At 40.8% G+C, this 21,067-nt stretch overlaps 1 pseudogene; it reads left to right on the top strand.

Moving 5' to 3' along the window:
* The first annotated feature begins 1,805 nt into the window (after positions 1 to 1,805).
* The window catches only part of LOC148510715 (chymotrypsinogen B-like), a 37,868-nt pseudogene continuing 18,606 nt past the window's right edge, over positions 1,806 to 21,067 (top strand).

The following is a 21,067-nucleotide window of genomic DNA, read 5'->3' as shown; positions in this document are numbered from 1 at the left end:
TCCCCAGAAAAAGTATATACTCCTAACTGAGAGTTTATAAGCACCAGTTACACTTTACATTTTGTATCAATTGTGAAACTGTTACATCTTTTCTGATGACTAAAAGGATCACAGGTGAACTATGTTGCTATTTCATGGGACACACTGCTGATTTTTTTAGCCAGAGCCTGATCTGCCCTAAGATATTAGTAGATCCATGAGGAAGTTTATGTATAAAATGTATGGGTATATATGCTAATTATAATTTGCTGCTATTTATACTTATTATCTACTGTATGTATGCTTATTGGAATTTGCTGCTATTTACATTAAATATTTTAATTAGTTATTCTTAATTTATTCTTCCTTTTATTTAATAATGTATCTTCTTGTTATTGTTTTTATGCTATTAGATTAAATTGAATAAATATTTGTATAGCTATATGAACATTTTTATGTGTATGGACTGATTCCCAACAAAGGTATATCAGCCTCTTTTTTATCACTGCAGCGATACACCTGATACTCATAAATGATTAGCGCTGAGTGTTCCTATTTTCCTTTTGATGTAATAGTGATCATAGCCTTCTTAAAAACCATGTTATATCATACACAAAGGATTAGGGATGGTTGTTAACAATTGATAGTCAATGGCCATTCCTAATGGGGTGAAACAAATCACTTGGAGAGCACTACAATTGTTCAATGTTTCCTTTATTGTGGTCAATAACAGTTTCCATTCAAAAAGTATAACATGTCAGATGGAATAGCCAGCACATGATGTCTAATGCTGTCTTTCACATCTGACAGGGTACTGTATGACAGCCTTCCCAATACACCCGGTTCTTCAAAAAACACCCATCAAAAGTTGCATAGGGTGAGCTACGAAGATCGGGGTTACCAAGATGTCTGAAAGTAATAGCTCACCGGGTGTAGTAGGTAATACCACCGGCTGCATGGCCGGCAGTTCAAATCCTGACAGCGGAAGCCCAGCAGGGGTGAAGATCCCGATCGCTAATAAGGTAAGTATAACTAACCCTATTTTCCACCCTGACCCTAACTCTTCTTTAGAGGTGCCTAACCCTAACCCCCCGTCTAAGTGCCTAAACCTAACCCCCCCGTCCCCGCAGCCTAAACCTAAGTCTCCAGGGGGAGGTGTCTAACCCTAAACCCTCTTCCCTAGCCTAAACCTAACCCTCCCGGGGGGTGCCTAACCCTAATTCCCCCCGGAAGCCCTAAAACCTAACCCTCCCCCCCCGCACCCTGCGCCCGGCTTATCTTCATTCGGTATGCCGGCTGTCGGGATCCCGGCGTCGGTCTAATGACAGGGGTTGGGTTTTCAACGCCTGTCATTAGTACCTTGCCGGAATTTGACAGTCGGGAAGCTGGCAGTCGGCTTCCTGACTATATCCCGTCCTAATTTCTCTTCATTTCGATGTATAACAGAATCTTCAAAACTGAATAATTGACCTTGGTTTGTTAAAGTATACTTTTGTACAAATAAAAACCCAAGAAAGACACATGGAAACTTGCCATAATGTGGAACAGAAAATTATCAGTTACTCATTTAACATATACTTTACCAGTTGTTATTTTAGTATGTTTTTATTTAAAGTACAAATACTATGATAAAGGTTAAGTGTACATAGCCTCAGATACTAGGGCATGCCGGATTCCTAACAAATGGAAAATTCTGAATATATATTGCTTGTTCTACTTGATCTGTCAAATTGCATCAAATCATTAAGCAAATCAATATCTTATGAAGTTCTAATCATACAGTAAATAAGTTCTCCACAGAATACAAAAATAAACTACTATTAATAATGGCTTTCCTGTGGCTTGTCTCCTGTTTGGTTTTTGTCAGTGCAGCTTATGGTAAGTTTAATTTATTTATTTGTAATAACATAATTTATTTTATGAGCAAGTGACTCCATATTTATTGAAAACCAAAGACTTACATATAGATATTTCAGAATGACAAATGTTTAAAACAGATAAAACACTTTTTCCTACTTTCTATGTGGACGCTCATCATGTATTGGTAATAAGTTATCACAATGGGATAGTTAATATGCAATTTATACACCCAATCAATAGTTACTAAAATTGTATTAACTACATAATTAGGTAATATACAGTCAGGAGCACTTTTTCAGAGATTTCCTAGTAGGGCACAATTTACCATACATGCCATTGAAATAGGACAAGCAATGCTGAATATTCTACACTGTATAATAATTGCAAAGCCTTTATTTCTAATAGGCTGCGGAGTTCCCAGCATAACCCCAGTGGTGACTGGTTATGCCAGAATTGTAAATGGTGAGGAGGCAGTTTCAGGATCTTGGCCCTGGCAAGTCTCCCTGCAGGTAGTGCAACATCAAAGGCTTACACACATAAAGAAATAACAAAACTATGTTTTAGACTATTCAATAGTGTTTAAAGTGTCCTCTCTTTATTGTGTCATTCTAGCTTACAAATATGGCGAATGATTCAAAAGTGGGAGCAAAGCAAAAAAGGAGCAATATTGCACATTGACAAACTATGCTACAATGCAAAGGGTACAAGTGGGTAATTCTATGGTAACTCACGTTATAAAATGATATAACAAACAATCAGTAACTCCTGTATACAGTCTTCAAAAGCATGACCCGTCTCATCACTTTTTCAGCATATAAAACCAACCTCACACAAACTCCCTTTGCTGTTGACAGCCATGCACAGACTTGCAACGTTACCCTGCAAGGTGATTTACCATGGAATGACCCAAGTGCTTGTTTCTTCATGCAGAGCATATACTGGCTCCTTTTGCACGTAGCCCACAATTTAGAGCAATGGGACCGGGGCAAATGCAGGATTTTTAGGGGGTCTCTCTCTCTCTCTCTCTCTCTCTCTATATATATATATATACTGTGTATATATATATATATGTGTGTGTATACACATATACACACATATATACATACACACATACATATGTCACACATGCCTATGTCACATATACAGTACATTACAAAAAACTTACTTTGCAACAGATCTTATAGGGACAGGATCTAGCAGGCTGGCACCATGTTCTTAAGCCCCGCCCCCTCGCTGCAAATTGGCTTTGCCAAGATCTAAATTTGTTTCTGTCCCAAGATGTATATTACTCTGTCGTATAGTACATCTTTCCATATAGAGCTTGACTAACAGTGTTATTACATGTTTTAGTGTCTCCATGTTTGTTTTACAGTACACTGCTAGAGATGAGGTAACCGTATGGGTACAATAGTGTCGTGCCCTATTGTTGCTGAAGCCTCAATCTGAACTTTTAGCTGTGTTAGAATTAATTTTTAATTAAAAGAGAATTTTGGTAAATTAATTTCCATAAAAATAATGAGACAGAAGAAGAAATAACCTCTGTAGTTGTTTTATGTATCTAGATGTCTTAGGGAACTCTTCAATTTAATTGGTGAGTCATCATTTCAGTGATCATTAGCAAAATTTAAGTATTATAAAAATAAGTTAGTATGGATTTTTACAAGCCAATTCATTGATGGCTTCTAATATCCTCACACTATTGCAGTATTCTATTTACCGTCATACAGTATAATTCATGTTTTATTAAGCCTTCCTTTATAAACCCATTTTCAGGTGCGTACTGACAGTTTTAGAACAGTAAAACCAATCTGCAGGAAGAGTCAAAGATTTCTGGGAACCTGTTCAGCTAAGTTGAAGAGAGCAGTTTGTAGGGAGTTTGGGGATTTCATACTGCTTTCTCCTTGGCCTCAGTATTGGGGTGCAATTGTATTAATTGTGACGTGCATAGGATAGCTCGGAATGTTGGCACATCATGACCACAACATATACATAGCACATATTATTTTGCACCTCCATTGGGGTGTTCAGTAAAATGAGTGTTGAGCAATGTAGAGCAATGTTGAGCAATGTAGAGCATTCTGCAGCTGTGTACAGCTGCAGAATGCTTCAGAACATTGCATTTTATTGAATTGCTCTGATAAATTTCAGTATCAGTTATAAGTACAAGTAATATGTTTTATATCAGAGCAGGGGCCCCTATAGTTTCTCCTACAGGTTCTTTTCCTTTTTCCAATGAAATGTTATTCTGATCAGGGCAAAATATCCCTTGAATCAGGCAACATTACCTTTCCAGCTTAGATTTTTCTTTCATGTTCTTAGTTTTGTTAGCTTTCATGCTATGTGTGCAGAACTGCATTTTATATGCAAAATTTTACAGGAAATTTACAGGGAATTTTGAACACAAAGAACAGGGAGAAACCAGGAAATCTGAAGCTGTGAAAGTAAAATTGCTGATGTAGAGTTTTTGTACAGCATGGGTGGATCAAACAGAACATGTGCTCTGGGTACTGTCAGAGGTTGCGGGCACCACATGACCGCAACCTCTGTCATGTTGTGACTTAAGGGCTTCATACATCAGCAATCACAAAAAAGATTCACAAATTCTAAATTTTTCCCCCTGATTTAACAATTCTACAATCCATCAATTTACACCCATACATTGCCAATATTTTTAAGTGATTTGCAGATCTTTTTTATCCAAAGATCAGATTGTATGTTATGAAAGTGCCCATTTGCTAGTAAAATACTAGTAATGGTCTGCAAAATCGACTGATATTTTCCATACACTAGCAATCTACAGCCCAAATTGGTCAGTGAAATCCAACATGTTGGACAACCTGATTCACCAATTTCAATCACTTTTTGGTCAGAATTGGCAATCTGTGAGCGCCATACATTGCCAATGTTTTACATAAGCATCTGCAATATGTAGAATTGCCCCAATTGATTGCACATGTATGGGCCCATTACTTGTATCATTGTTACTGCTCAGTAGTGCTCTTACTGTGTTGTGGAGGCCAGTATATACAAATGGTAGATCAGGATGATTAGAAATACAGCCACAATGTAACCCAGAATGATGACTCAGGAAGTGATGAACAGGAGAGAATCCTACCCTTGAGAGGTGGGGGACATGGGCAGCAAATGGTTTGAGAGGGGAGAAGAAAGGGTGTCCATCTCATCATTACTGCCAGCACATGGTCATTTAATCCTTGCATTTTCCCACACACAGCGCAGAAGGTTCACTCTCAGTCAGTCTGTTAGTGCTGTCACCAGAGAATTTTAGATGGATTGCTGTGAATTTAAATAAACAGTTGTGTCTCCATCTTCTCCAGTTACTGAAAATAATTTAGTATTATTTGGGGGTTGTTTGGACATGATGAGCTTTAAGTAGAGCTGAGCAACAATGTAGAGAAGAGGACTGAATGGTATGTAGGAGAATTAGTAAGGAGATGTGAATTTTAGTCCTTCTGTGAGTAAACTGTTAATTCTTTTTATAAGGACAGACTGAGTGGACAGTTGGAGATGAAAGCCCAATCAAAGAGAATTGAGGAGGAAGTGAGAGGAGAGAAATGTAAATAATCAATTGTACACAAGCTACTCAAAGTTTGGAGACAAAGAGGAGAGGACAGGAGTTTGTAAATGAGGCTGGGTCAAAAAATTGATTCTTTATATTGAGAAGAGCTGTCACTGCACGTGTGTTTATATTTGTGTGCAGGAACTAGGAGTAAGGTGCAGCGGAAAGAAAGGAGATCTAGGAATGACAAGTTGGAGAAAGTGAAGAGCAAGAGAAGACAAAATGTACATACTTTCCATCACAGTAGATGGGAGATGAAGCTGTCAGGGATTAACTACTATATGAAGTACTGTAAATGGAAGTATATTTGAGGCAGCAAATATTTTGGTTTTGTCAATGGGAATCCTGAAAGGATCTAGGTCCCTATTTATCAATAAAGCAATTTTTCATTTAGTATCAATGTGATACAAACGAACAATCCACTGGTAATTACCAGTACTTACCCCTCTGGCGAGGTCCAGCAAAGTCCTCCTCCTCTGTGAGGTCCCCTGCCTGCCGGCTGGCAGTCTAACGCTGCCAGCGATGGGAGTCTTAGGAAATGCGCATGTGCATGACACGGGGACCCAGAAGTGCTTGGAAGGCTTCGCTAAAGCCGGAAAGGCAGTGCCAGGTCTCCATTTCCGGCAATGGGGATCGGATCGCTCTCGCCATCTAAAAGATGGTGACAGAAATGCTGTGACAAACAGCTGTAATCTTAGATTACAACTGTTTGTTAAATCCAGAAAGGGTGGCATAACCCCTTTAGCAAGCGCTAAAGGATTTATGTTTTGTTGATAAATAGAGGCCCTAGTATGATAAAACTTTGGTCAAAAGATAGAAAATATGTGAACCAGCAAAGTTGTAAAGGATTTTGAGGACTGAACATTCGGGCTAATGAATGACAGCAACACAAAGACGAAGTTATGAGAAGTGACAGATGGTATAGACTTCAGGTATAGACTTCTAAGGAATATAATGGGTGGAAGTGTACTTTCCCAGTAGAAAGTGCTCATAAGATATAATTTCTCATGAGATAAGATGGGTCCTGTAATAGCAAGGAGGTTGAGGGATACTAAATTAATATATCATGGATGGATGCAAGTTGTACTTGAATTATTTATAATTAATGTATAATATTTTATGTATTCAGGGGCGCCAAGAAGGGGGGTAGGGTACTAATTACCTGGGCTTGTTGGAAGGTCCCTGTGGGGTCTTGGGTCCAACACTGCCCCCATTCCTTCTTAGATCTCAGCAGCCCAGCACACACTGCTGTCTCCTCTGCATGAGGGGGGGCGCAATCACAATGATTGCTCTCCCCATGAATTTGCGCCGGGCTGAAAGGCTCACAGTGCCCCCTCCCCAGCGATTCATGCCACTGCAAAACCCCCTCCAAAGGGGACGTGGCCACACCTCCCCTATTAGGCCACGCCCTTTCTCCTGGGTCGTCTCTCTACACGCGTATGGTCACAATCTATATCATAATGGCCGCGATTCAATCAAAAGCGATACTGAATAAGGAGGGAGCTACCAGACCTATTAAATTCATCATGCTGTTAAATTGGAGAATGCCAGTTATCACGACTTAATCTTGGTGTTTAGTCGTGAGAACCGGCATTCTCCGACTAAAGTGCCGGCCTCGTGGCTGTTATTGCTGCGCTCAGCCTTCAAACAGCCGCACGGCCGGCACTTTAGTCGGATTTCTCCTTGCACCCTCAGGAGGATCTGAGTATAAACCCTTTAGTTGGAACAAACAGTGCGTTGAATTCTTCTGGGGATGTTCAGCATCACTTTGAATTGAATCGCGTCCATATGAGAAATTTTCTACATTATCTTCTCCATAGTAAAACTTACCAGGAAATAAAACAAAAGTTCAGTGGACGGAAGGGGCAAAAATGATATGATAATAACATATAAATACATGAAATGTACTGGTAGAGTACAAGAAGGCAGTATTTTTACATTCTGTATAAGAGGATTTCTAAATAAGGGGACATACTTTGCAATTGATGGGAGGAAGATTGAATGATAACATATGGAGGACTTTATTTCAGGAAACAAGACTGACCTGCAGTAGCTGTTTTGAACACTAGGGTATATTTACTAGTGTGTCGTTTTAGAAGTGGAGTTGTTGCCCATAACAACCAATCAGATTCTACTTGTCATTTATCTAGCACCTTCTAGAAGATAATAGCTAGAGTCTAATTGGTTGCTGTGGGCAACAATTCCATTTCTAAAAACCCGAAATGTAGTAAATATACCCCTTACTGTAAAATAATTAAGGAATGCACAGGATAAGCACATTGATATTGTAAGAAGGCATTATTTAATCATAAAACTCCCAAAACACCCCAGAATCCCCTTCCCCCACCTCACGGTGGCCTGCAATACTAACAGCATAAATGTTCTGTCTTTATTTTAGCATTGCATAGAGGGCCTGATTCAGACCCGCTCGCGAGCGCTATGCGCTAGCAAGCAGGTCGATGGTGGCTCAGTGCGCATGCGCGAGACCCGGATAGAGATGGGCAAATCGTCGCTCCGGGTCTCGTACCAAAGGGGGGCGCACTGTCGATGTTGAGTGACAGCACGCCCCCTTTGGTGGGTGGGCCGGGGGCGTGGCTGTCCAGACGGAGGCGTTCCCATGGGAACGCCTACCATCTGGGGCCGGAACCACTGACATCACAAGTGATGTCAGTAGGAGTGCTTTCGGCTCTGATTGAGCTGAAAGCACTCTAGGGCTTGCGGCAACGTGACCCTACCACAAGGGTCTCGTCGCAAGCCCGATGGTCGCGATGGTCTTGACCATCGCGGCCATCTTCCTGGCCGCTCGCTATAGCTGTGGGTGGTCACCCACAGGAGGCCGCTCTGAAAAACAAGAATGACAGCCCTGATTCAGAACGAGCGCTCTGTCAGAGCGTCCGGCTCTGAATCAGGCCCAGAGTCATAACTATGGCCCTCATTCAGAGCCGCTCGTTAGCGGCAGTACGCTCGTTCCGAGCGATGTTTGCACATCTGCGCATGCGTACGGTTTTTAGTACGCATGCGCAAACCAGTCAGTGCGGCCGAAAATCGTTGGTACGCAATATAGCGAGGGCCTGCTATTTTGAGTGACAGAATGAGGCGTATATGGGTGGTAGCAGGGGAAGGTGCTTGAAAATGGGGAGTGGAGATCCGAACGCAGGCGTGCTTAAAGGTCAAAACGGGCGTTTTATGGGTGTGCATATTTAAAACAGCAGCGTCATTGACCACGTCACTGGGTTATTTTATAGCCAGAACTGCTCGCAAATTTGTGGTAGCAAACACCAACCACAAGAATAGCGAGCAGTTCATACGCTGGTCGATGTAATCGATTAATCTAATAAATAGCGGACATGACGTAGGATGCGAGCGGCCAGGGGGCGTTTTTAACAAATAAACGAGCGTATGTTTTGCACGCTCGTTCAGACTTAGAGGTGTGAACAGACTGCAATGTGCGTACGGATCATTTGAATAGCCACCCCTTGTTTTTAAACGAGCGACCACAAATAGCGAACGGCTCTGAATCAGGCCCTATGCTTTTCTGATTATATGCAAGATCCATGTGTATCATTGTATGTATGATTCATGGTAACACTTCTATGCATGAAATGTCTGCACAGATACCTAACGTTTTCCTAAAATGCTTGACTGCAAATGAGAAAATACTGACAATATATTATTGTTTCCTTTAATTGTGACTGGCCTTTGATTTGTTTTATGTTTTGGTTATTGCAGGACAGGACAGGGTGGCATTTCTGCAGTGGTTCCCTGATTAGCAGCACCTGGGTGTAACTGCAGCTCATGGGGTGTGTTGTAAGTTTCATTTGTCTTCCATATCATTACACAAGAAATATATTTGATGCTTCAATGTCAGTAAGTGAATCAGGCATGGGATTTAAGAAAATGAATGTAAAGGAAAATGGTAGCCAGGTGAGAAATATGCATATCCCCAGTACAAAAAAAAACCTACATTACAAGTATACACTTCTAGAGGGTGTATATAATCTATGGTTATATACAGGATAAGGGTTCCATTTGTAAAATAGACCATATGGATATATTTTATACTTTTAACTTAAAAAGTCTCCAGATGTGGTCTTCTACATTAATTATTGTTTGTGAAGATCCTCTACATAACATAACATTTTTGTTTGTAGTTATATAAGGCCTTCTATAGAGTGGGGAGCAGGGACAGAATAACAATGGGGCAGATAAAGCTACAGCTCCAGGGGGTATATTTACTATAGTTCGATTTTGTTTTCTGTTCGATTTTGCATTTGATTTTGGTACAATTTATTATGAAGGGATTTACTAAAGGCCAAATTGAATGTCAAATCGAACATAAAAAGGAATTTAAAATTAAATAAAATTTCTGAAAAGCATTGATGTTTTCACATAGAGAACAATAGGCTCCCTTCATTTGCTATGAAAAATTAACTCAAACTCGAACTGCAAATCCCCAAATGAATAGAAAAACTTCATGCATTAGTTTTCAGCTTGATCAGTTAGATTTCACACAGATACATGCATACATCAGTGAGATGCATGTATGTATCTTACTGTAAAAAGCTTGTAAAGAGTTAATGTTAAAAAAAATGTTGTGGGGTCCCCCATTAAAACCGAACCAGCCCCGTCCAGTCCCATTTGTGTAAGTACAGGGAACAAATTGCGTAGGGTTCCCCTGTAATTTCCACAACCAGCACCAGATCCTTTCTACCGGGGGGGGGGGGGGGTATTGTCACAGCCAAAACATTACTCCTGACCACTAGTCAACCCAGGCTGGGGAAACCCCAAATAAAGGGGTCCCCCTCTCCATGGCACCCCAGGCCTAGGCTGATAGCCCGGGGCTATCCCTGGTACCCGTGGGCGGTGGGTGCCGGGTTAATAGTGTAAGTGTAGTGTAAAAAGAGAGTAGTAAACATTGTCTTTATGAGTAGTATTGCAGGTCTCAGCAAGGCTCCCCCACATGCTGGTACTCGGAGAACCACAAGTAACAGCGTGCGGGGCATTGAGGACCTGCTGGTATCTGTAGTTCACCTGTAAAGAAAAATTTAAATAAACACAATACACACACACCGTGACAGTATAGTTTTAATACATACATACACACTCACACATACATACTCACCTACATTACCTGGACCGGTCCTCTTCTCCCTGTAGGCATCCTAGGTCTTCGTAGAATAAAAAAATAGGAGAACCCCCCACAAAACATATACCAACCGCAATGGTTGTTACCTCCTGAATGAAGAGCTCAGACGTGGCTTTTCCCTTTGTAGGGCCGTGTCTGAGCGTTCATTGTCTGAGAGAGGTCAGCCCCTGGTTCTCTCAGCCAATGAACGACCCCAACCATTGAAGTCAATGGTGAGAGATGCAGGGTTACTAAAGGTGATTAGGTTCAGGGGAACCCTAATCAATTTTTTCCCAACCAGGACTGGCTATGAAAAGTCTGGGGCTGGTTCTGTTTTAAGGGGGGACCCCATGTCATTTTTTTTTAAAACATTAACTCTTTGCAAGCTTTTTATAGTAAGATACATGCAAGCATCTCACTGATGTATGCATATATCTGTGTCAAAATGAACTGATCATGCTGAAAATGAAAGCATGAAGCAGTTCTATTCATTTGTAACTTTGAAGTTCATTTTGGAGTGGGATTTGCTGTTTGATTTGGTCATGAACATGCAAAATCGAATAGCAAATGCTTTCTTAAACTGAAACAAGATCAAATTTGACTTGAATATCGAAAGCAAAATCCATTCTTAGTAAATTTGAGATTTGCTAAGGGATTTTGCTGTACAAGTTCAATTCGATCTCAGGAGATTTCAGAGATTCATAAAAATGAATCTCTAATCGAACGTTAGAAAATTTACCCCCAGGTCTCCACATAAAAATAGGCTCATTATCATGACATGATGTTGATCAACCACCAGCTGGCCACACAGTCGGCTATAATTCTTTGGCATTAAAATTGTATTTCAATTTTTCTCTCAAGATGATTACATTTTTATAATTGCATATTAAGGGAGACATTAGGGCTGATAAGTTAGGAGGTGTATACGCCCACATGGCACTGACCACACCCAAACAACAATGGTCAGATCTCCTCTGTTTTTCATAATAACCCCGGACCCATGTGGCCCTTAATCTAGCCTTGGTGATGAGTAAATCCAAGTTTGAAGCACGTTATTCGGATTTGTTTTACTGTGAATGCATAGCAATATAATATGGAATTTCGAGTTCAATGCATGTTGCGCTTGCAGTGCCTCTGCTTGGGAAGGCACATGGAGTACAGTCTCCAGATATGCATTTCTAGTTATATATTTTGTGCATATTAAATATGCACAAAATATATGATGATGATGGCCAAAATAATCTGGGATGGCAAGGCAACAGCTATTGCGGGAAGACTAACAGTTTTGAGTATACCCACAAAAGCTGTAGCAAGACCAGTCTATTTTTTATGTAATGCGCATGCCCTTTTTAATGCTTTTGCTCATGTTGCTAAGTGATATAGGCAGTCTGTGCAAAGTGCTGGTAACATTATCAATAGGAGCTCCTTCCAACATTGACTTGCAGTGGTGGGAGATCCTGTGAAGACCAGAGCCCTTGTCCACTGAGCACTGCAGCAGGTAGGGGCCTGTGGAAGTGGCCAGGGTTTGGGATGTGCCAATGGGGTTTGAGCACATGTGAAAATAAGACAGAAGAGAGACCCTACTATATGCAGTATTCTTCCATTGTCCCATATAAGGGAGGGGAGAGTGGTAATCTTGTATACAGGCCCACTTCATTCATAAATCATTCCTGGTTTAACATCTTTGAAGATACACAGCATATATTTGCTAATTACAGATGGCAATTGGAAGTCTCAATGTTAATGTTGCTAAATAACTAGAGATGTGCGCCAACCTCCAAGTTTTGTTTTTTGATCTGTATCTCCTTGTGTTTTGGATCTGGATTTGGTTTTGCCAAAACCGCCCCTTACGTGTTTTGGTTTTGGATCTGAATTTATTTCAAAAATTAATAAAATCTGCTAAAATCCCATCATTTTTTTTTCTCCCTACAATATTATAAACCTCAATAACATTAATTTCCAGTCAATTTTGACCACTTCAAAGCTCACAATATTGTTTTCATGTGGTTTAGGCCAAAAATTTGCGCCAAGATAGCTGGATGACTAAGCTAAGCAGCAGCAGTGGGTGTCAAAACATGTGGCAGTTCAACTTCCAGCATGGCACATCAGAAAACAATTTTTTGTATTCAAGAGGCCTGAGGGAGTTGGAGTATGTATGTAGTTGAAGGCAGGGAAGGGTTGATTGGTAGTAAATGTATTTCATTTTTTGATTCTGAAGCAAATTTATGAGGAAGGAGGGGAGGGGAGGCATTTACAAAAAATATTTTACTCATTCATATCAGTCCTTGCCCCAGAAAAATCCTTGAGTGCTATGCCTGCTGCTGCTGGGAGTGGATTTTCATCCCAGAAGGGGACCAGGAAGACTACTAGTTGTGCTTTCAAAAAACAATTGACTGTTAAACAATCCTTTGCAAAGATTCCACTTTACTAGAAAATCATTTCCCAACCTGTACAGGGACATTAAAAAAACTTAATTAGTGGCCTCCAAAATGCTGTTGTACCCACTGTCCACTTAACCACAGATATGTGGACAAGCCAAACAACAAATGCATGATTTAAGGTTTAAGTCTTACGTTGTCTTTCTTGAGAATCCTTGAGCGTCTGGGAGTGGATTTTCATCCCTGAAGGGATGAAGATGTGTCTTTCTTCCCAACAGACACAGATCTGAAGAGATACAAAGAGCTGTAGGTAATCAAATTGTCAGCTCAAGTGGCACGTGATGGCTTTTCCTTCAGTTTCTCCAGCAAGTGCATCTGCAGAGAAAAAACTAAACTCTCCCAAAATACCCACTAGTGATGCATATAACTAAACACAACCAAGTTTTAACATCAGGTCAGGTCTAAAAGAATTGCCTAATGAGACCTCTACCATGACTCCATCTGACATGGTCAACATTCAAAGAATGGTTGAGGACTATTCAAAACTTTTAATGATAACATCCAAATAGGCATGTCAGACAGCCCATTTGACGACTGGCAGGAAAAAAAAGGTAGTTTGGAGCCCCTTGCACAAACTGGCTTTGCTTTACTTGAGCTGCCCACCCTCCAGTGTGTACTCAGAAAGAGTTTTCGGCACAGCCGGGAACCTTGTCAGTGATCGGCCTATGAGGCTAATTCCCCAAAATGTGGAAAAGTTGATGTCCATCAGAAAGAACAACAAATTCTACGAGAAAGACCTTTACCGCCAATTAGGTCCAAAAATTACAGAGCTACCTGTAATGGTGGATTCCAGCAGGGACAAATTAATATTGTGTGAAGATGATGTATACACTGATGAGTGTGAGGACTCAGATGATGATAATGGCGACAACATCTTGCCTCTGTAAAGCCAGTTTGTGCACATAGATATCATTGTCAGTAATGTCAGCTGCCCATTGGTAGCTTGTTTTGTGGGGGCCCAAACAAACCAATTGCATGATTGAGTATATTGTTGATGAAGGTGTTGGTGGTGAAGATGGCAGGTGCTTGGATCTAGCAGAGAGAAGTGAGCTAGCTGACACTGGACTGCTTGTTGTTATTTTTTTAGCCAAAGTTTCTGAATTTTGCAAAAACATTTTTGATGAATGCGCTGCAGATAACTTAACAGTGTGGAGGTTCCTAGATGGTTAATGTCCCTACCTCTACTAATTTTGTCTTTACAAATGGTACAGATGCCTTCACAACTGTTGTCAGGATTTGGGTTAAAATAATTCCACGCCAAAGACGTGGCTGTTCTGGTCTTATGCCCAGGGGTCACCCCAGCCTATAACCCCAGTTTATATCGTTACCCCAGCCTATACCATCACCCCAGATTATATCAGCACCCAAGCCTATATCATCATCCCATCCTGTGTTGTGTCAAAATTACAGCTGTGCTCCCTGTTAGATTGGGGATTCATTGTCCACTTTAGTGGATGTGAGCTCCATTTTAGTCCATATCTCCACACCCCCTACACATCTTCTGACCTGGGCTATAGGAGGAGCAGCTGCACTCTGGAATACGGTTGCATGGAGTTGCCCCTCTGACTCGCTGAAATTCCGGTAGAGGGGCTATTGGTAGGGAGTAGGGACACTATGGGGTCTATTTACTAAGCAGTGTTAGGAGACAGAGTGAAAAATGTGATAAGGTGCCAGCCAATCAGCTCCCAACTGTCATATACCCTGTGAGATGGCAGTTATAGTAGGAGCTGATTGGCTGGCACCTTATCACTTTTCACTCTGTCTCCTAACACTGCTTAGTAAATATACTCCTATATTACATAATAATGTTTTAGCTGCTTTATTCAATTTTTTAAACCATATCCTCTAATTTCACCTTTTGAAAATATGTTTATGTGAATCTCAGCTGAAGCGTTTGTGATGTCATTATGTTTTATATATTATGCACGTTATTTATCAATTTGTTGTGGTCTTGTAGTTGTCATGTAGACTAATCATTTATTCATGATTGAGGAAAGAAGTGAAAAGTAGCATTTTTTTATTGCTAACTTTGTTTTATTAAATTGTAAAATTGTAAAGTTTACTTACAGTGTCACAAAATAATTTAATAAGTGTTGAATATTACACTGTGATTCCAATTACAGTGTCACAAGATTTTTTATGAATAAGAAAAGAATAACAACAAGAATAAATACACTGGGGATGAGCATCCCTGAATGAGGCAGCAGCCCCTTGATGATCAACACAGACAGCACCCCTTCTTTATGGACAACAAAGCACCCCTGCCGAGTGCGGAGAGACCATCTGCACAGTCACAAATATGTGGACGATAAACTGCGATCTGGCCGGCAGTGTCAACAAACAATAATAGCGCAGCTAAGTTGCTAACGCACACACACAAAAAATAAACACTTTTTTTTTAAACTGGGGAAGAGCACCCCTAATTGACATGGCAGCCCCCGGACAACACAGGACCCATTTATGGACTACAGTCCTAGCCTGATGAAAGGACAAAAACACAGCAGCAGCCGGAGTTAATTGACAGTACAAGTGACACAGCAGTCATTGGCCTTCTTGTTTTTTAGAGCGGCCTCCTGGCCGCTCGCATAGCTGTGGGTAACCACCCACAGCTATAGCGAGCAGCCATGATGATGACCATCACAAGACCATCGGGCTTGTGACGAGACAGCAGCTGCAGCACCACTGAAGGAAGCCCCCCTTTATATATTGCAGCCTAAGCCCCTTTATGGACAATGCAGTAGCCGTCTTCAGGCCAAGACCCCGACTGGACACACACACTGAGTGACTGGTAGTGACTGACTACGTTTGCTAGCTTCTCTCTCCACAGTCAAAGTGAAAATGGCGCTGATCGCGGGGACCTTTATGTAATCCAAGAAACATGAGAATCCGGCAGCAGGAGGATGATGTTTAGCCTCGTTTTGAGATCCAAATCAGGAGGGAAAACGCAAGCCTAGCTCGGTTCTCGCCTCGGATCTGGAAGTTCGGGTGGGTCTGGTTCTTAGAGAACCGGACCCGCTAATCTCTATAAATAACAATAATAATGGTTCTGATCTCAAATTTAATCAAAATATTTCTTAATTTAAATATCTCAAGAAACCCAATTCAGTATTTTTTGTTTAATTTTTTCTTTCATAGGAGCACTGATCTTATCGTTGTTGGAGAACATGATAGAAACTCAAATGCTGAGGCAATCCAGAGTCTGGCTGTAGGACAAGTGAGTATATCATGTTTCCTGCTTATGACTTCCAGTTTGCAGTCTCTCATAGACATTTCAATATAATTTCTATAAATATTTTCTGTACAATAATACATTCTTATACTGTACTGCTATACCCAGTGCAGAACAGATCTCCTCAGACTCCCCAGACCCACGGATCCCCAGACCCCCTGAAAGTGATGTGGTGCTCTGTAATTGCTCCCCAGAATGCCGTACAAATAGCACTCCGGGATGCATGTGCTGGTGATCACAGTGCGAAATGGGGGAACTTAAGGTCTGATTCAGACCCGGTCATAAGCGCCGTGCACTCGCAACCGGGTCGATGGTAGGCCAGTGCACGAGACCCGGATAGCGACGGGGAATGGGGGTTAATGATAATTAAAAAAATATACTGGTCACGGTAGGAGGAGAAGGGCGTGCATATATATATATATATATATATATATATATATATATATATGATTTTTTTTTTTTAAATAAAATATTAAAATATATTATTAAAAATGATTTTTTAAAATTAATTAAACAATAAAAACCTTTAAATATCTAAGCGGTTTACAGGAAACTAATTTGTCAATTCAGTGGTTAATAATAATCTTAACTTAGCCAGAAGGTGGCACTATACATCCATCTTGTTAACATTTAAAATCCAAAGATTTTGTTTAACAATACTTTCATAAAAAGAGTGGTGTGAGAAGGGCTGCAATCATTGTCTTTAGTGCTGAATATATATATATATTCTTTTGTTTCTCATTTCTTTGATTTTTATGCTCCTTCTTTTGTCATCTATTTCTTCCCCACTGGCTATTTCTTATTTTGTTATGTACAAAGGCTCTGATTCAAAGCTGCTCGCTGCCGCTGCCCACTCGCTGGGATTGTGGGCGTTTTTTTTTTTTTTTTTCCGGCCACTCGCAAAGCTGTGGGAGACCACCCACAGCTTCTGCGAGCGGCCAGGAGACCATCGCGATAATCGCGGCCATCGACCTTGTGACGAGACCCTATTGCAGGGTCTAGGCTGCCGCAAGGCCAAGTGGACTTTCTGCTCTAATAGAGCAGGAAGTCCACTACTGACATCAGTAGTGATGTCAGTAAGACCTCCCTACAAACGGCAGGCGTTCATAAGGGAACGCCTGCGTTTGTCCAGCCACCCCCCTACCTGCCCACAAACGGGGCGAGCGGTCACTCACCATCGACAGCCACCCCATCTTGTTGCAAGCCCCATAGCAACTGAACTTTAGTCGCTCGGCGGGGCTTGCGCACGCTGGACGTGGCGCATGCGCAGTGCATAAACATCGGCCCGCTTGCGAGCGGCTCTGAATCAGGGCCAAAGTGTAGTATAGTGTTACCATCAACATCGCATATATAACACATAAACTTTTGCAAAAATTACATACAAAAATAAGTTTTACATATCAATATATAAGCCCATGTGGAAGTATTGCAACCCCCCTACAGCAGTATTAGCGGGTCAGCATCCACCATTCTTAATTCAAACCACAAAGTGGAAGAGAAACACTTGTGGATCAATTGTCTAGTGTTCAAGGGCAGACTTGTAATGAAGCTTTCCCATGTCTTAAAGAATTTGCCAACCCTTGTCTCCCTCTCTAGAGATGCCTCCAACCAGTCCATCCTAAAAAGATAGAACAATTTTTCTCTAAATAAGGAATAAGGGGGAGTCTCCAGATGGATCCAAACCTGAAGAATAGTCTTTCTTGCAGCTGTACTTATGGCCAACAGCAATTTACGTCCACCTTTAGAAACTCTTTGGTCTAACGGCAAGATACTTAAAATTGCCCATTCTATCGTGAAGGGTATGAAGTTCACCAAATGGTCAATTGTAAATTTCCTAACATGAAGCCAAAAAATTCTTACCAAAGGACAGGCCCAAAGACAGTGGAATAGATCTGCATCTTCTTTATTACAATGATAGCATCTATGTGAGGGAGATGATCCCATTAGGAAACACCTTTGAGAACTAATATATGTCCTATGAAATGTATTTAAGAATAATTCCCTGTATGAGATAGCTGGTATAAGGTTGCAGGATATTTCTCCAATGCAACCTATTGTCTACTGTCAAATTATGGAAGTGGTTTAGCCAACACGGCATCCCTGTTTGAATAGACTCATAGTCAAATGTCTTGCGTAGGCAATTGTAGTGAATAGTTATGGCTTTAGTCATGGGCGGAGGAGCAGTCAAAAGGGGGTCTAATGTATTGGACCAATCTTGTGGAGAGAAAAATGTAATAGTCATACTGATATAGTGTTGGGCTTGGTGAAATGCGAAGATTGAAGATAAAAGAAAATCATATTTCTCCACCACTTGTTGAAACGTAAGAGGCCTTTTTAAATTATCATCTAAAAGATCCCCAATATATCTAATCCCTCTAGTCGCCCAAGATGTGAAAGGGCTAATAGCCTGGCCGTGTTGGAACTCAGGATTGAGTATGAAAGAACAGAAGATTGACCTGTTGGCATTAAGTTTAAACTTATGTCTCAATATCAGCCATAGTTTACATGTGCTCCTCAAAAGAGGGTTCTCTCTTAGTTGAGGAGGGACGTCATGTCTGACAAATGTAAAAAGGATATTAAATTATAGCCTGAGAGAAAACCACTCTCCATCTCTGCATCAGTATATATATCTGAACCGTAAAGCCAGTCCCGAAGATGACGTAGGATGGACGCATAACTATAGTTGGTTATATTAGGAAAATTGATTCCTCCATTGGCTTTTGTCTGTTCTAGTCGAATAAGGCCAATTTTAAGATGCCCCTTAGTCCATATAAAATTAACAAATTCTTTGTTTATCATCTTACTATCTTCTAAAGATAATATTATTGGAAGAGATTGTAGGAGATACATTATTCCAGGGAATGATAAAATCTTTAATAAACTCGCCCTGCATAGATAAGAGAGCTGGAGATGACCCCACCCCCCGAACTCCCCTAGAATCTCTGTCAGGGCTTTAGTTATGTTTATCCGATCGAGAGGCAGGATTTTTAGGAATTTGAACCCCCAAATACACCAATCCCCCCCCCGCCCACTCAAAAGGAGTATTGGCATGCCAATATGGATGTTTACATCCCGGCCGAAGGTATAGTGTGACAGACTTCTCAGAGTTTATCTGCAAACCAGAGACCCGTCCAAAATCCTGAAGCAGTTGCATAAGGTGATGTAGTGAGAAGCGAGGACTGGATAAGTAAATCAATATATCATCAGCAAAAGCAGTGACTTTCAACTCCCGAGAACCCTAGGAGATACCCTTGATATATATTGATTGTTGTATAATTCGCAATAATGGGTCTAAGGATAAGTTAAATAGGAGGGGGGACTAGGGGCAGCCTTGACGTGTTCCTCTGAACATCTCCATAGTCCCTCCCCGGTTCCCATTCAGTAATAGAGTATTTCTAGGAGAAGTATAGAAATATCGGATTCAATTTATAAAGTCTTGGCCAAAGACCCTACAAGACAAAACATCATATAAGTGGGGCCATAAAACGGTGTCAAACGCTTTATGACAGTCTAGGCTAAGAAGCATGTTGCGTGAAGATGAGTTATTAGACGAAATTACTGTAGCTGCAACTGCAGCCCTTATGCCTTTTACTGAGTGTCTACCCTTTACAAAACCCAGCTGATGGGGCGTAAGAATATCTGAGAGAATGGATTGTAACCATGTGGCCATTATTTTGGCTAAAATCTTAAAATCTACGTTGAGCAACGTGATCGATCTGTAAGAATCTACTAGTTGTGGGTCATTGTCTGGTTTTGGTAGGAAAATAGTATATGCAGAGTTACATGTAGGACTCGGGGGAGGTCGTCTATGAATAAGTTTATAAAGTTCCAATAAAGTGGGTGCTATGTCATGTTTCAGTAGTTTGAAATATTCCCCTGAGAACCTGTCAGGGCCTGGCGCTTTATTACATTTAAGATTAGAGATAGTGTCATTGTTGTCAGTAGGAGATATATCCCTTTCTAACCTATCTCACTGTGTATCAGTTAGTCTAGGGAGATGTGCGTCTTCTAACAATTTGTCCCATAGGACTGGATCAACAGGGCTTGCTTCATATAGGTATTTATAATACTTTTGAAATTGTTTGGCAATAAGATTTGACTGAGAATAGGAAATCCACGAGACCGGATCTCTGATCCTATGAATAAAATTCCTTTTTGTTTTCATTTTAGACATCATAGCTAGTAATCATCCCGGTCTATTTCCCCACCTAAAGTATTTATTATTCGCATAGTCCAATTTACACTTGGAATTTTTGGATTCTAATAATTTGCGTGCTTCCCTATAGACTTCATAGTGAGTCTGGCTGGGGTTAGAAGTGTATGCTCTAAAGGCCAAAGCCACAGATGATTGGAGGACCTTATGTTGATTGTTGGCTTCCTTTCGTTTCCTGGAGACATAATTGATGACATGGCCTCGCATCACCACCTTTGACCGTGTGTATGCACCATTAAGATATGTACAGACCCTTTTTCTTTTGATGGGGGTATTTAGGCCTCCCACATTCCATGAAATTATTTTAAGAGAATCATCTGGCAAGGAAGGTGAATGTATATTAGATGCCACCAGCCAATGCCTTCAGGAGAGAAAACTATCCCATGAGACATGTCACAAAAAAAGAACATTTCCTCGTCCCAACCTTAAAGGAGATGTCGCGGAGGAAGGCCTCCCACACGTCACAAAAAGCATTGCAAAAAACATTGTAGAACAAACATTACATCAAAAACAGCACTACACGTACTACATGAAAATAAATATACAACTGAGTCATCAACCTTTTCCCCTACCCTTCCAAAAATACTGTATCTGAGCTTTCCCGAATAGAGGGAGAAGCACAGGAAAAAATTACATTGGTTATAAT

The sequence above is a fragment of the Taudactylus pleione genome, unplaced genomic scaffold (genome assembly GCF_031769625.1).
Source record: "Taudactylus pleione unplaced genomic scaffold, aTauple2 ptg000313l, whole genome shotgun sequence".
Lineage (NCBI taxonomy): Eukaryota > Metazoa > Chordata > Amphibia > Anura > Myobatrachidae > Taudactylus > Taudactylus pleione.
The sequence above is the reverse complement of the archived record's forward strand: the minus strand, read 5'-3'. Positions and strand labels throughout refer to the sequence as shown.